Source organism: Mesocricetus auratus, unplaced genomic scaffold (assembly GCF_017639785.1).
Source record: "Mesocricetus auratus isolate SY011 unplaced genomic scaffold, BCM_Maur_2.0 Super-Scaffold_100006, whole genome shotgun sequence".
NCBI lineage: Eukaryota > Metazoa > Chordata > Mammalia > Rodentia > Cricetidae > Mesocricetus > Mesocricetus auratus.
Genome location: NW_024429190.1, coordinates 49,947,121 through 49,960,932, shown reverse-complemented (window position 1 = coordinate 49,960,932; position 13,812 = coordinate 49,947,121). Strand labels below are relative to the sequence as shown.

Sequence of the window (13,812 nt, the reverse complement as noted above, 5' to 3'; positions counted from 1 at the left end):
TCACCAAAATGTCTGGTTTTTACATCTCGTAATGTAATATTAAATGTTCTGGCATAATTATTTCCTGGAGAAAAAAAAACAGTAAGGGTTTTGTTTTTTTTAACATTTTAAACAAGGGAATGAATGTGACTGGGACGAAGAAGATTTGTCATAGGCTGCCTATAGTGTATACATATATTTCTTTATATATTAATAGAAATTAATAAAGTTTATGCTCACATAATAATCATCATTATTTTGTTCACCTGGATGGCAATATGTAAGTCCTTCCATATCTATTGTATTAAGCAGTTATATATGACATTCTATTCTAGTAAGATAATTTTAAATAAATCTTTAATACTCAAAATGTACAACCATTTTATCATATGATTTATATTTATACAAATATTTAATTTCTGAAGGAATATTGATTATAAAACACTGTTTCCAATGGACTTAAATACTCCTTGGAAAATGCCTGCGTCTCATTTTTAATGTTTATAGTAGAAAAGCATAAGTAATCACTGGAGAGATCTTCTCATGGAGTTTTTGTTGCTCTTGCAGAGGACCAAAGTTCAGTTTCCTTGTTTGTTATTTTGTTTTTTAAGGCAAGATTTCTCTGTGTAACATGCTGTCCTGGAACTCTCCTAGTAGATCAGGCTGGCCTCAAACTCCTAGAAATCCACCTGCCTCTTTCTCCTGAGTGCTGGGATTAAAGGCATGTGCCACCTTTTTAGCAACTCTATTTCTATGGAAGTGGTTCTCACCCTTTTGGGTGTCACATATGTGATATCTTGCATACAAGATATTCGCATTACAATACACAAAAGTAGCAGAATTACAACTATGAAGTAACAATGAAATAGTTTTATGACAGGGATCACCACAAAATGAGGAACTGTATTAAAGGGTCATAGCATGAGGAAGGTTGCAAACCACTGCTTCAGGGTATCTGATACCTTCTGGCTATTGAGGGAATCTACACACACACACACACACACACACACACACACACACACACACACACATATGTAAGTAAGTAAATGATAATACAAAATTTGGAAGTCAAAAATTTATAATCTATACCATCCACATATTGAAGCATAAATAGAAATGTGAGAAAAAATTTCATAGAAGATATGATGGTAAAATGGCCTTTCCATTGCTTAAATTACACTACCTGAATTTATTTTAATCTTCCATAGTTTCATAGCTGTGTAGAAACTATTCTACACAGCTCATGCTTAGAGCAGTATAACTGCCAAAGGTCAAGCTTCTTCCTGACTAATTGGATGCTGAAGTTCATTGCCTGTCTCTTGGTTATAAACATAAGCCCTGCAAGGTTTGGTAATTATGAACGTATTTACAATTTTACCTACTATTCATTGTTAGATTTTGTATTCCTTAAAATCAACCTCTTTCAGAAGAAAAATTACACTAACTTCTTGATGTTAAATTCAGGTATATTTTGCTGATGTCGAATACACATCCTGCCTTGTGAATTCTTTAATGCTGTCCCTTTCATTTTATTGTACTGAATGTAAAATAATAGCCATTTAATAATAGGGTGAGTTGCATTCACTTTGGCATTCTAGCTAAAGCAATTTATGAATTTGTATCATTAGTGTTACGAACAAAAGCTAATCAGCTGTAACCTTTATGTAGTCTTACAGGAGCTCTTACCAATAATATTGTTGTCAAAACTTCCACAAGTGTGTTTTAGGTGAAAATCAAACAGACTGATACATGCATAACCTGATGGAAGCAGAAGCAGACACCCACAGCTAAACACTGAGTCAAATTCCTGGAATCCAGATGCAGAAAGGGAGAAGTGATAGGCAAAGGCATCAAGGCCAGGCTGTAGAAACCCACAGAAACAGCTGACCAGAAAAAGGGGGAGCTCATGAACCCCAGACTGATAGCTGGTAAACCAGCATAGGAATGATCCAGACCCCCTAAACGTGGGTGTCAGTTAGGAGGCCTGGGCAATCTATGGGGCCTCTGGCAGTGGATCAATATTTATCCTAGTATGTGAATGGATTTTGGGAGCCCATTCCATATAGAGGGATACTCTCTCAGCCTAGACACACAGGGGAGGGTCTAGGCCCTGTTCCAAATGATTTGACAGACTTTGAAGATCTCCCATAGAAGTCCTCACCCTGCCTGGGAAGCAGAAAGGGGGTAGAATAGGAAGTCGGTGAGGGGCAGGGGAGGAGGAGAGGGAGAGGGAACTGGGAATGACATGTAAAACAAGCTTGTTTCTAATTTAAATTTAAAAATTAAATTAAATTACAAATAATGTGTCTGTTGGCATGCTGTCAACATTTTGAAAGGATTTCTCTGTAAGTTCATTGTATATGTCCACTGCACCTTAGTCTAAACAAAGATTGTATGAAACTAAAATTGTTTCTTTCATAGTCTGTGGTTTTACTGTCACAGAAGAAAAAAATCTGTGTTTCTCCCACTTGCAAAGGAGAAAAGGTGAATGCATTCTATTTTTGTATATTTTCGTGTGTACTTTATAAACCACTCACTACAATGTATAATAGATAATGCTTTTCTATAAATGAGAGCAATGTATTCTTCACTTATAAATAAGAATAGGACTAATGTTTCTTCCAGCCAAAAATGAATGTGAGTGGTAAAAGCTATTGCTCTTTATTTTGGAAAAGATTGAATCATGAATAGAATTATGCCTCCTGGCCACTCTAAGAATAAACCATACATTGAATTGAAACTGCCCTTTAGGGACTGTGCTAACTGAATTATTCAAATACCTCCCTCAAAGAACAGACCTAAAATGCTAGCATTCGTCATAAAAGTTGAGTGATATGTAATCTATTTTCCATTACACAATTACTTCTTGCATTTCTGCTCAAAAGTTGACCTTCCTACAGACTTCTTGATCTCATCTTTCTCAACTCACCCATTCTACAGAATGATGTCAGACTATATTTAAAGATCATTTCTGTTCATTTCACACTTGCCTTAGAATTGCTGGCAGTTCCCCATCAAATGAGATAAAACATGAATCACTCACTGTGACATTCAGGGACAACACAATCTATCCTGAGATCATCTGACAATCTTTGAGCTATCACTTCATCTATTCCATGATTTACCCACTCAGGCAACATGAAATTTCCCTGAATATAACTTGTGCGACCTTATGTTAGTGACTTGCCAAGCAATATCCTTTGTCTGGATTGCCTGTCTCCTGCTCTAGTGTTGCTGGAAGCTCCTTGGATATCTGTAGCATCTCCATTTGAGGAGAATATGTGTGATTATATCTAGGGGAGTTAACTTTGACATTTTCTTTCAGTCCTATATATTTTTGATTTTTGTGTGACCATTTGTGATCATTTACTACTATACTTTCTTTTTATATTCATAAATTTCTATATTAGATGAGCAGACATTTTCTTCAATTACAGCTTCACATCTTTATCTCAGAGATGTAACAAAATTATTGTCAATATAACTATCTGTCTGATGACAAACAGGATTCTAGTATAGTGACAAATTTGAACTGGATAATTTGAATTGAGAGTGAGTTGATTGCTAAGGGACACATGACTTCAACAAAATCAAATCACAAACATTTTACTTGTCAGGTTTTGTAACAAAAGTATTTTATTTAAAATATTTTAATTAATAGATTCACCAATACCATCCATCATGTTTTACCAGTAAGATTTGGATAAATTCTAAAACTGAACTATGTTATGTGAGCATTATTATTCATTTTATAGATACATTTAATAATTATACTTGATTATAATGAATTACAAAAAATTAAGTTACTTATATAGTTCCAATTTGAAACTGCATACTATGATTAATCAACAACATCTATGCTTTGATATAAAATTTAATAATGTATCCATAATCCTAGTTACAACATTTATTGGAAATTTTGGCAAATAAAGAAATATACAGCAATAAAAACTGATGTGAGCATTCATACTTTTGAGAAAAGAAGTGACTATCTCCTTTATCTTTCCCTTGGTAAGAGAATACAGAAAGTAAAATAATTTATTTCATACTAGCATCTTAGGGATGGGGGTATAGGTCAGTGGTAGAGCATTTGACTTCATACTAGCATCTTGGGGGAAGATCCCTGTCCTTAAAATCATGCAAGAATTTACATTTGTCAGTTAAATGTGTTGGTAAATTTGTGAACCTGTAACAATAATCATGCATTGCCTTAGAAACATCGTGCTCTTGGATAATATAAATCATTTTGAAATGAATTTTGATGAGTAGTTAAATACGCAAAAAGTATAGACATTTATTTGGTTCTCCTGAGGAAACTATTAAATCATTGTTGATTGAGATACTTTTATTTGGTAGTGTTAAATTCATAGACATAAATGTAAAACTCAATCACCCACTTAACCTACTTGATATCTTGACTTCCTAAGAATATAAATGGAGTGTTGTGCTATTGTATAAAAATGACTTAAAAGACGAAAATTGAATGTGTGGAAATAAAAATAAAGGGCAAAATCACTCCGAGGTTATAAGGTATAAAAACCAAAATTAACATTTCAATTTTAAATAATGGTTTGTTGAATTTCTTGTATCAGCATACCTTCCTCTTGGTTACGAAGATCTCAAAAGCAGACTAAGTGTAAATTTTGTTTTTTAGTTTACCTTCAATCTCACATCATTATAGTTTCAGACACCATTTCTATGCTTATTATACTAATGGAGACACAGTAATAGACATGTGATTCAGTTGAGTCAGAAGATTTTGAGTGTCTCTAAAGTTTGAGCTGTGTAAACAACCTATTCTGTACATGTGATATCAGAATTTGGTATTACTGCATATACCTAATTGTATTTGAACATTTCTGATATATAGTCATATAATTTCATATCAGGTGGTTTTTATATTAATAATACCAGTTTTACTTTCAGATATTTACAATGTACTCATGTTATACACACACACACACACACACACATATATATATATATATACATATATATATGGTATTTTATCTGATATGGTAAAGGTGAAAATATATCTAATAAGTTAACACAGGTTAGCATTAATTACTAGAAAAACATACTCAGAAAAAAACACAATACTGTGATATTTGACTTTATGAGATAGCAACATAGTGCCTTAGTTACTATAAAGAGATATGTTGTTGCAGTGCTAATCCAGGGTTTGAGGTTGGTAATACTCATCATTATGGGACTTTTGATGTATCCTTTAATCTTGTCCCTACTTGATCTTTTCATAAATGAAAATAATGGTCATCAGCCATCTCAAGTGGTTGTGATGTTTACTATGTAACTCTCTAGGAGTTTGTTTTTAAAAGGATGTGCATAAAGGTGCTCTCAGTAAATGCTAACCATTATCCTAGATACCTTTTAAAGTTTTATAAGCTTCCCCACAATTTAACATTTTGAACACAATGGTATTTTAATCACTGGTCTGTGGGCTCATCTGGAAGGTTCTTACTTACTTAGAGTCTGTTCCTGTCACAGCATGGAGGTCTCAGAAATCAGTCTTCTTCCTTGGCAGCTGTCCTCTCACCCCCAGTCAAGCTTTTTTTTTAAAGAGAAGCAATAGAAATAATAGGAATTTAGTAAGTAGCACATAAATGGGCAATAACTTCTGCTGTTTTCTGTTGGTGAAAGTCATTAAAAGAAAAGAGATATAGATCTCACGTCAGTGGAATGAAAAATCAAAGGATTTTAGACATCTTTAATCATCATATCCTGGTCCAATTTAGCAGCCTATTTAATGAGTGTTGTATTTTTTTGGCCATTGAAATATTTCTATTGAGTTTAGATTCTATTACCCAATAATTTATTCAGAGTTATTAAAAATGATATTTGAATACACAATATTATAATTAGTACAGAATTAAAGTCTCAGAATCATACCCAAGTTTTTGTCCCCTTTTGTTGCTGGAAGTAAGTATTCAAAATAACATTCCAAATAAATAGATATATAAGAACCATGCATGCTTCAACAAAAGTTACAGGAGATACATGTCTCCACAATTGTAACATCTGAAGCAAGAGATTCATTCTACATATATTTTTCTAAGCAGGCTGTTAAAACTCGAAGCTATTCTGATTCCAGTATAAATCTGAGCATATCTGGGACAAGGTGTCAAGTACCTTTAATCCCAACACTTGGGAAGCAGAAGTAGGCAGATCTCTGTGAGTTCAAGGCCACCCTGGTTCACACAGAGAGATCCAGAACAGCCAGGGCTGTTACACAGAGAAACCCTCACTCTAAAAACAAAACAAAAACAAACAAATAAACAAAAGCTTGAAACTAGGGCCTTATTCCCTGAACCTCAGTTAATCAATCAACAGCACAGTAAAGATCAATGGATCCTGAACTGTAAGGCAGCACCTTCATGACTGATAGACAAGTATCCTTTACCATCCTTTGCTTAGCAAAATAACTCTAGACTTTGAGGTGAGCAATCAAGTGGGAAGGATTAAAGTGAGATTTCAAACATGGCAAATCATTTTAGTTGTGAGTCTAGCCTTCAACAGCTGAGTCATGACATGATCCCTAATAATATTCACCTATCCTCATTGTTTGGTGCCTTTTCCAGTAATCATCCTAGAGGATTCCTCCAGCAGCTTATGAGAACCTATACGGAGAGACCCACAGTCAGACATTAAGCAGAGAAAGAGTCTAAATGAGAGGTGTCCATTGTGTTCTTTCCCTGAGAAAGAACTTAGTCATAAGACTAAGTGTTATTTCTTCCTTTGTAACAAGTTTTCTTACTCTGGTTAAAAAGATGACTAGGACAACTGTAAGACACGTATGTTAAAATTAGACCTCTGACCTACATGTAGGCAAAACTCATGTAATTTTGTGGGTTTTTGTCTTTAAATCCTTGGACTAACAATATTTGAGACCTTACCTAGAAAACTTGCTGGTTTGTTCCTAGCCATATATATATATTTTTTTTTTTTTTGGTATTTAGGTTTAATTCTTTTTTTTAATTTTTAACTTTAATTTTAAATAGCTTGTTTTACATGTCAATCCCAGTTCCCTCTCCCTCCCCTCCTCCCACACCCCCAACCCCCCCCCCCGCCAGCCTCCCACCCTATTGCCAATTCCTTCCACATAGGGGATATCTAGAGTCTGTCATTTCACTCAGGGTAGGGTCCAGGCGCTCCTCTAAGAGTCCAGGCTGAGAGAGCATCCCTCTTTGTGCTATGGACACACGATGTCTGTTTGTATTCAAGGGATAAACACTGATCCACTGCTCAGGGCCCCATAGTTTGCCCAGGCCTCCTCACTAACACTCACATTCGGGGGGTCCGGATTAGTCCCATGCTAGCCTCCCCACTGTCTGTCTGGGGTCCAAGAGCTCTTCCCTGTTCAGATCAGCTGTCTCTGCTGGTTTTGCCAGCTCATTCTTTGCCAATATGCTCATCACTCCTCTCTCTCTGCAACTGGGTTCCTTGGGTTCAGTTCCGTGCTTAATTGTGGGTGTTTGCCTCTGCTTCCATCAGTCACTGGATGAAGGCTCCCAGATGGTTATAGACATAAAGTTCATTATCAGGAATGGGCATTTGAGGTGGTCTCTCCACTATTGCTTAGCTTACCAATTGGTGTCATCCCTTTAGATAACTAGAGGTCACACTGGTGCCTGATCTGTCTTCTAACCTATGATTCCCTCTTCCCCCTATCCTACCCCCTACTCAACCTTCCTGTTCCCCCATGACCTACTCTTTCTTCCTCTTCTCCCCTTCTCTTCTTCCCAGCTCCCACCCCCCCCAAACCCTCACCCTGTTCCCCATCTATTAAGGATCTTGGCTCATTCCTCTTCTCTTGGGTACTATGCATATCTTTTAGGTTCTTTCCTGTTTCCCAGACTCTCTATCAGTGGAAGTGCAGACTGGCACTATCCTGATCCATGTCTAAAATCCTAAAATCCATATATGAGTGAGTACATACCATGTTTGTCTTTTTGTGACTGGGTTACCTCACTCAGGATGGTTTCTTCCAGTGCTATCCATTTACCTGGGAATTTCAAGATTCCATTGTTTTTTTTCTGCTGAGTAATACTCCATTGTGTAAATGTACCACATTTTCTCTATCTACTCCTCAGTTGAGGGGCATCTAGGTTGCTTCCAGGTTCTGGCTATTACAAATAATGCTGCTATGAACATAGTGGAGCAGATGCCCTTGTATGAATTTGCCTCATTTGGATATATGCCTAAGAGTGGAATTGCTGGGTCTTGTGGTAGATTGATTCCCATTTTCCTGAGGAAACTCTATACTGCTTTCCAAAGTGGCTGTACGAGTTGGCACTCCCACCAGCAGTGGAAGAGTGTTTCCCTCTCTCCACATCCTCTCCAGCATAAATTGTCTTCGGTGTTTTTGATTTTAGCCATTCTGACAGGAGTAAGATGGTATCTCAGTGTTGTTTTGATTTGCATTTCCCTGATGGCTAAGGATGTTGAGCACTTTCTTAAGTGTCTCTTGGCCATTTTAGCCTCCTCTATTGAGAATTCTCTATTTAGATCTGCACCCCACCTTTTAGTTGGATCTTTGGGTGTTTTGGAGAATTGCTTCTTGAGTTCTTTGTAAATTTTGGAGCTTACCCTCTGTCAGATATGGGGTTAGTGAATATCTTTTCCCATTCTGTGGACTTCCTTTTTGTCTTGTTGACTGTGTCCTTTGCCTTATAGGATCTTTTTAGTTTCAGGAGGTCCCATTTGTTAATTATCGATCTCAGTGTCTGTGCCACTGGTGTTATGTTCAGGAAGTGGTCTCCTGTACCAACTGGTTGAAGAGTATCTCCCACTTTCTCTTCTAAAAGTTTCAGTGTGGCTGGATTTATGTTGAGATCTTTGATCCATTTGGACTTAAGTTTTGTACAAGGCGATAAACATGGATCTATCTGCAGTCTTCTGCATACCAGTACCCAGTTATACCAGCACCATTTGTTGAAGATGCTTTCTTTTTTCCATTGTATAGTTTTAGCTTCTTTGTCAAAAATCAAGTGTTCATAGGTGTGTGGGTTAAAATCAGGGTTTTCAATTCGGTTCCATTGGTCTACCTGCCTATTTTTGTGCCAAAACCAAGCTGTTTTCAGGACTATAGCTCTACAATAGAGCTTGAAGTCAGGTATAGTGATGCCCCCCTGAAGTTCCTTTATTGTATAGGGTTGTTTTGGGTATCCTGGGACTTTTGGTTTTCCATATAAAGTTGATTATTGCACAGCTGAATGTTCTAGAACAAACAGAAGCAGACTCACCCAGGAGGAGCAGATGCCAGGAAATAATCAAATTGAGGGCTGAAATCAATCAAGTAGAAACCAGGAAAACATTGAGAAGAATCAATGAAACAAAGAGTTGGTTCTTTGAGAAAATCAACAAAATAGACAAACCTCGTTCCAAACTAACCAAAAGGCAGAGAGAGAGCATGCTAATTAACAAAATCAGAAATGAAAAAGGGGACATAACAATGGACTCTGAGGAAATCCAGAGAATCATCAGGGCATACTTTGAAAATCTGTATTCCACAAAATTTGAAAATTTAAAGGAAATGGGCAATTTCCTGGATAGATATCACTTGCCAAAACTGAATCAAGAGCAGATAAACAATCTAAACAGACCTACAACCCTTAATGAAATAGAAGGAGTCATCAAAAGTTTCCCAAACAAACAAAAAAAAAAAAAGCCCAGGCACAGATGGCTTCAGTGCAGAATTCTACCAGAAATTCAAAGAAGAGCTAATTCCAATACTCCTCAAAGTATTCCACACAATAGAAGCAGGAGGCTCACTGCCAAACTCTTTCTACAAGGCTACAATTACCTTGATACCCAAGCCACACAAAGACACAACTAAGAAAGAGAACTATAGATCAATTTCCTCATGAACATCGATGTAAAAATACTCAATAAAATACTCGCAAACCGGATTCAAGAACACATCAGAAAAATCATCCACCATGATCAAGTAGGCTTCATCCCAGGAATGCAGGGATGGTTCAACGTTAGAAAAATCTATCAATGTAATCCACCATATAAACAAACTACGAAAGAGAAACCACATGATCATCTCACTAGATGCTGAAAAAGCTTTGACAAAATCCAGCACCCCTTCATGATAAAGGTCCTAGAGAGATCAGGGATAACAGGAATATACTTGAATATAATAAAAGCAATATACAGTAAACCAACAGCTAACATCAAACTAAATGGAGAGAAACTCAAAGCAATTCCTCTAAAATCAGGAACAAGACAAGGCTGTCCACTCTCTCTGTTCAATATTGTACTTGAAGTTCTAGCTACAGCAATAAGACAACAAAAGGAGATAAAGGGGATACAAATAGGAAAAGAAGAAGTTAAGCTTTCACTATTTGCAGATGATATGATAGCTTAAATGAGTGACCTGAAAAACTCTGCAAGGGAACTCCTAGAGCTGATAAACACCTTCAGCAATGTGGCAGGATACAAGGTAAATGCAAAAAAATCAGTGTCCCTATTATATAGAGATGAAGTGACTGAGAAAGAAATCAGAGAATCATCACCCTTTACAATAGCCATAAACAGCATCAAATATCTGGGGATAATGTTAACCAAGGAAGTGAAAGACCTGTATACCAAGAACTTTGAGTCTTTAAAGAAAGAAATCAAAGAGGATACCAGAAAATGGAAAGATCTCCCATGGTCTTGGATTGGTAGGATCAACATAATAAAAATGGCAATCTTGCCAAAAGCAGTCTACAGATTCAATGCAATCCCTACCAAAATTCCATCACAATTCTTCAAGGACCTGGCCATGTTTTTTTTTTTGAAAAGCCTCTATTTTGCTAAAATTAAAATTTGAATAAGACTGGTGAATCTGAGTGACACCTGACCCATAATAATTTAAGAAGACTGACGTTTTCTCAGTTATTTTTCTATTACTGTGATAAAACACCATGACCACCCCAACTTAGAAAATCAACTTGGGACTTAACAGTTCCCAAGGGTTAGAGTTTGTGATTTTCAAGGCAGGAACCATTGCAGCAGACAGGAATGGTCCTGAAGTAGTAGCCGAGAGAGCTAAGTAGGAGGTAGGGAACGGTAATGGGGAATGGAAGGAATGAGGTGGGATTTGAAACCTCAAAGTTTCTCTTGACACAGCCCCTCCAATAATGCCACACCTCCTAAGGCTTTACAAACAATCTTATCAACAGAGGACCCAGTCTTCAAAACTATTAGCCTATGTGGACCATTCTCATCCAAAACATCACAAGAAGTAATTTTAAGAATTTTAAAAACATATCAAAATATGCTTTCTAGAAAGTATCAGTGACAATATTAAATATTAAGACTTTAAATCTGATACATTAGTTAAAATAAATAAACACATGCTAATAATTGTTAATGGAATTTTAAATTTATGTCATGAACACAGAATTTTAAGATTTTTCTGACATTTTAGTATTTAGAAACATTTTCATTTGCAAAATCACCTTTGAGTTAGTTATTCTCTACAGTTTCATCAAAATCACATCCTCAAATCTTAAACCCCTTGTTGGCATGTCGGGATGGAATGGGAGTGGGTCAGGTATTCTGGCACTCCAGAGTCACAGAATACTGAGCATTACACAGCTCAGGTGGAAAGGTATCCTGGAACTCAGGAGCCATAGGATACTGAGTGTTACACAGCTCAGATAGAAAAGTATCCTGGAGCTAGGGAGCCAAGGATCACCACAGGTTGCAGTAAGGTTAGCTGCTTGCAGCCCAGCAAAAGGGAAACGCCTCCCCACCCCACCCCAACCCCCAGCCCTGGCAGGACAGGGTCTCCCAGCTGAGGATGTTTGCCCAGTGCCTGGTGTAGCAGTTTTGCTCGGCAGGAGGTTTCTCTGGCAAAGTTGCTACAGTTCAGCTCTGCTCCTGGAGAGGTCTGCCAAGGTAAGTTTCCTGGGCTTGTGTTACAGCCCTGCTCCTTCTGCTCTGCTCTGCCCAGGGTCGCCTCTGCTCTATGCTGCAGAAGATCTTCACCCAAAGCTCATCCAAGGGGTTTATTGCGAGGGAAAGATCCAGGAGAGTGGCTACCAGGTATTGTGTGGGTAGCGGCGGGTAGCGTGAACATCCACAAGCTGAACAGACACAGGGTTTATATAGGGCTTCCAGGGTGGGGATGGGTCAGATTTTAGTGCTGAGCTCAGATCGGCTGGAGCTCTGCTCGAGGATTGGTTAGTTTTCTGCACAGGATTAGGGTCAGATTTGGCTCTGGTTTCAGGGCCAAAATGTGTTTCTTTCTCTGGTTCTTTTTAGCCTTTTGGCTCCAATTTTAGGGCCAGGGTACATTTGTTTCACTGACTCAGATTTGAAGGACAAAGTGTGTTCTTTTGGTACTGGTTTCACGGTCAGGGTACATTTCTTTGGTTCTGGTTGCAGGGCCAAAGTGTGTTTCTTTGACTGGCCCCTTTTCCCTACACCCCTAGATTTTTAAATAAAGATACTGTCACTTTGCCTTCCAAATGTTCCGTTTTGGTCATAAGATTAATTTGTCACCATTGAAACAGGTGAGCCAGATAGCTATATGGAGTTTTGACTTCCCTTTGAGGTTTTAAGGAAAGTCTCAAAGTTCCCTCATAACTAATTGAAATAAAAATATAAATTGAGAGAAAGCTCCTGGGTTTGGTAGCGAGTACTATAGCTTGGGAGGGAAGAGAAACAATGGGTTGGCGTTTTGGGATGCATTATCTTCAAGTTTGGAGCTTCCTTCATCATACCAGGTGTGGGCGCAGGGCATTTGATGCCTTAAAACACTCCCAAACACCAGCCTCCTTGATATAGCCTCTGGAAGTAATGAGGTCATTTGATTGGTCAGTTTGGAATCTCCATTTTCATGTGGCCCGCCCCCTCCTTCCCTCTGGGGCGGAGCTACCACAGGAAGTGCCTCCTTCTGGGAGGTATATTGACGGGTACTGGAATCGCCTCGGTGCCATTTTCTTCTGGCTTGTGCCTGTTGTGTATCCGGTAAGTCCAGTGTGGGGATTCAGTTTAATCATTCGTTCACAGAGATCATCTCAAATTGTTAATAACTGACTGCAGACCATTTCCGGGGCCTTTCTTGGTTAGCTGCTTGGCTCCCCCCCCCAGAGAAAAGAGAACATTTGTGTTGGATTTCCTTCCCAGTCCAATGTGTTAGGACATAGAGCGTTAGGATGGAAGGAAAATTCTCTGTTGCGGAGTCATGACGGTCGTTTTATTTTGTTCGTGGAGAAAGTCTGTCAGTTCCTTTGATTGATAGCCCAGGCTTGCTTCGACCCCAAAGACTGGCTTCTGAACCTGGTGGTGGAGGCTCGCCCTGCCACGCCCAGCCGCAGTTTCAGCCACCCGGTTAGGGATTGATTTCTGCAGTGCGTGATTTGTCCCCTGAAGAATGACTTTGTTTTTAATAGAAGCTACTGTTGTCTCCTGTAAAGGCAAGTTTGGGACAGAGACACAGCAAGCGCGGTCTCTCAGGAGCGGAAGACGACCATACAAAATGGCTCCTAAACGTTTTCTGCTCCTGGGCCTGGCCTGGAAATCTGGACCGATTATTTTTTTAGAATAACTTTGTATGAGACAAAGACACGATGATAGATTTATCTTTGTAGGGAAGCATTTGAGAACATAAAGCTGTTTCTGTTGTTTGTTTGTTTGCTTCAACAGGATTATGTGCCAGAACTATTTAGTGTCAGGCATAAGCAGGTGGCATAGGAGGTAGACTTGTATTCTGCTTTACTTTTTTTTTATTTTTATCTACTATTCAGCCAAGAGAAAGAATTACACAAGGACAAAACTTGGACGTATAGGACTTTTATATAGGTTTTAAAGTTGCCC

The 13,812-nt window shown here is 38.1% G+C and overlaps 1 protein-coding gene across 2 annotated transcripts in view; it reads left to right on the top strand.

Annotated features, from left to right (window-relative positions):
• The first annotated feature begins 12,849 nt into the window (after nucleotides 1–12,849).
• The window catches only part of LOC101834758 (cytochrome c oxidase subunit 7B, mitochondrial), a 101,244-nt gene continuing 100,281 nt past the window's right edge, over nucleotides 12,850–13,812 (top strand). Inside the window, exon 1 of one of the 2 annotated variants that reach the window (XM_021233404.2) lies at nucleotides 12,850–12,963. The gene's annotated coding sequence lies outside the window, so the exon portion shown is untranslated. The remainder of the gene's footprint in view (nucleotides 12,964–13,812) is intronic. The other variant, XM_040747163.1, reaches the window with a different exon arrangement.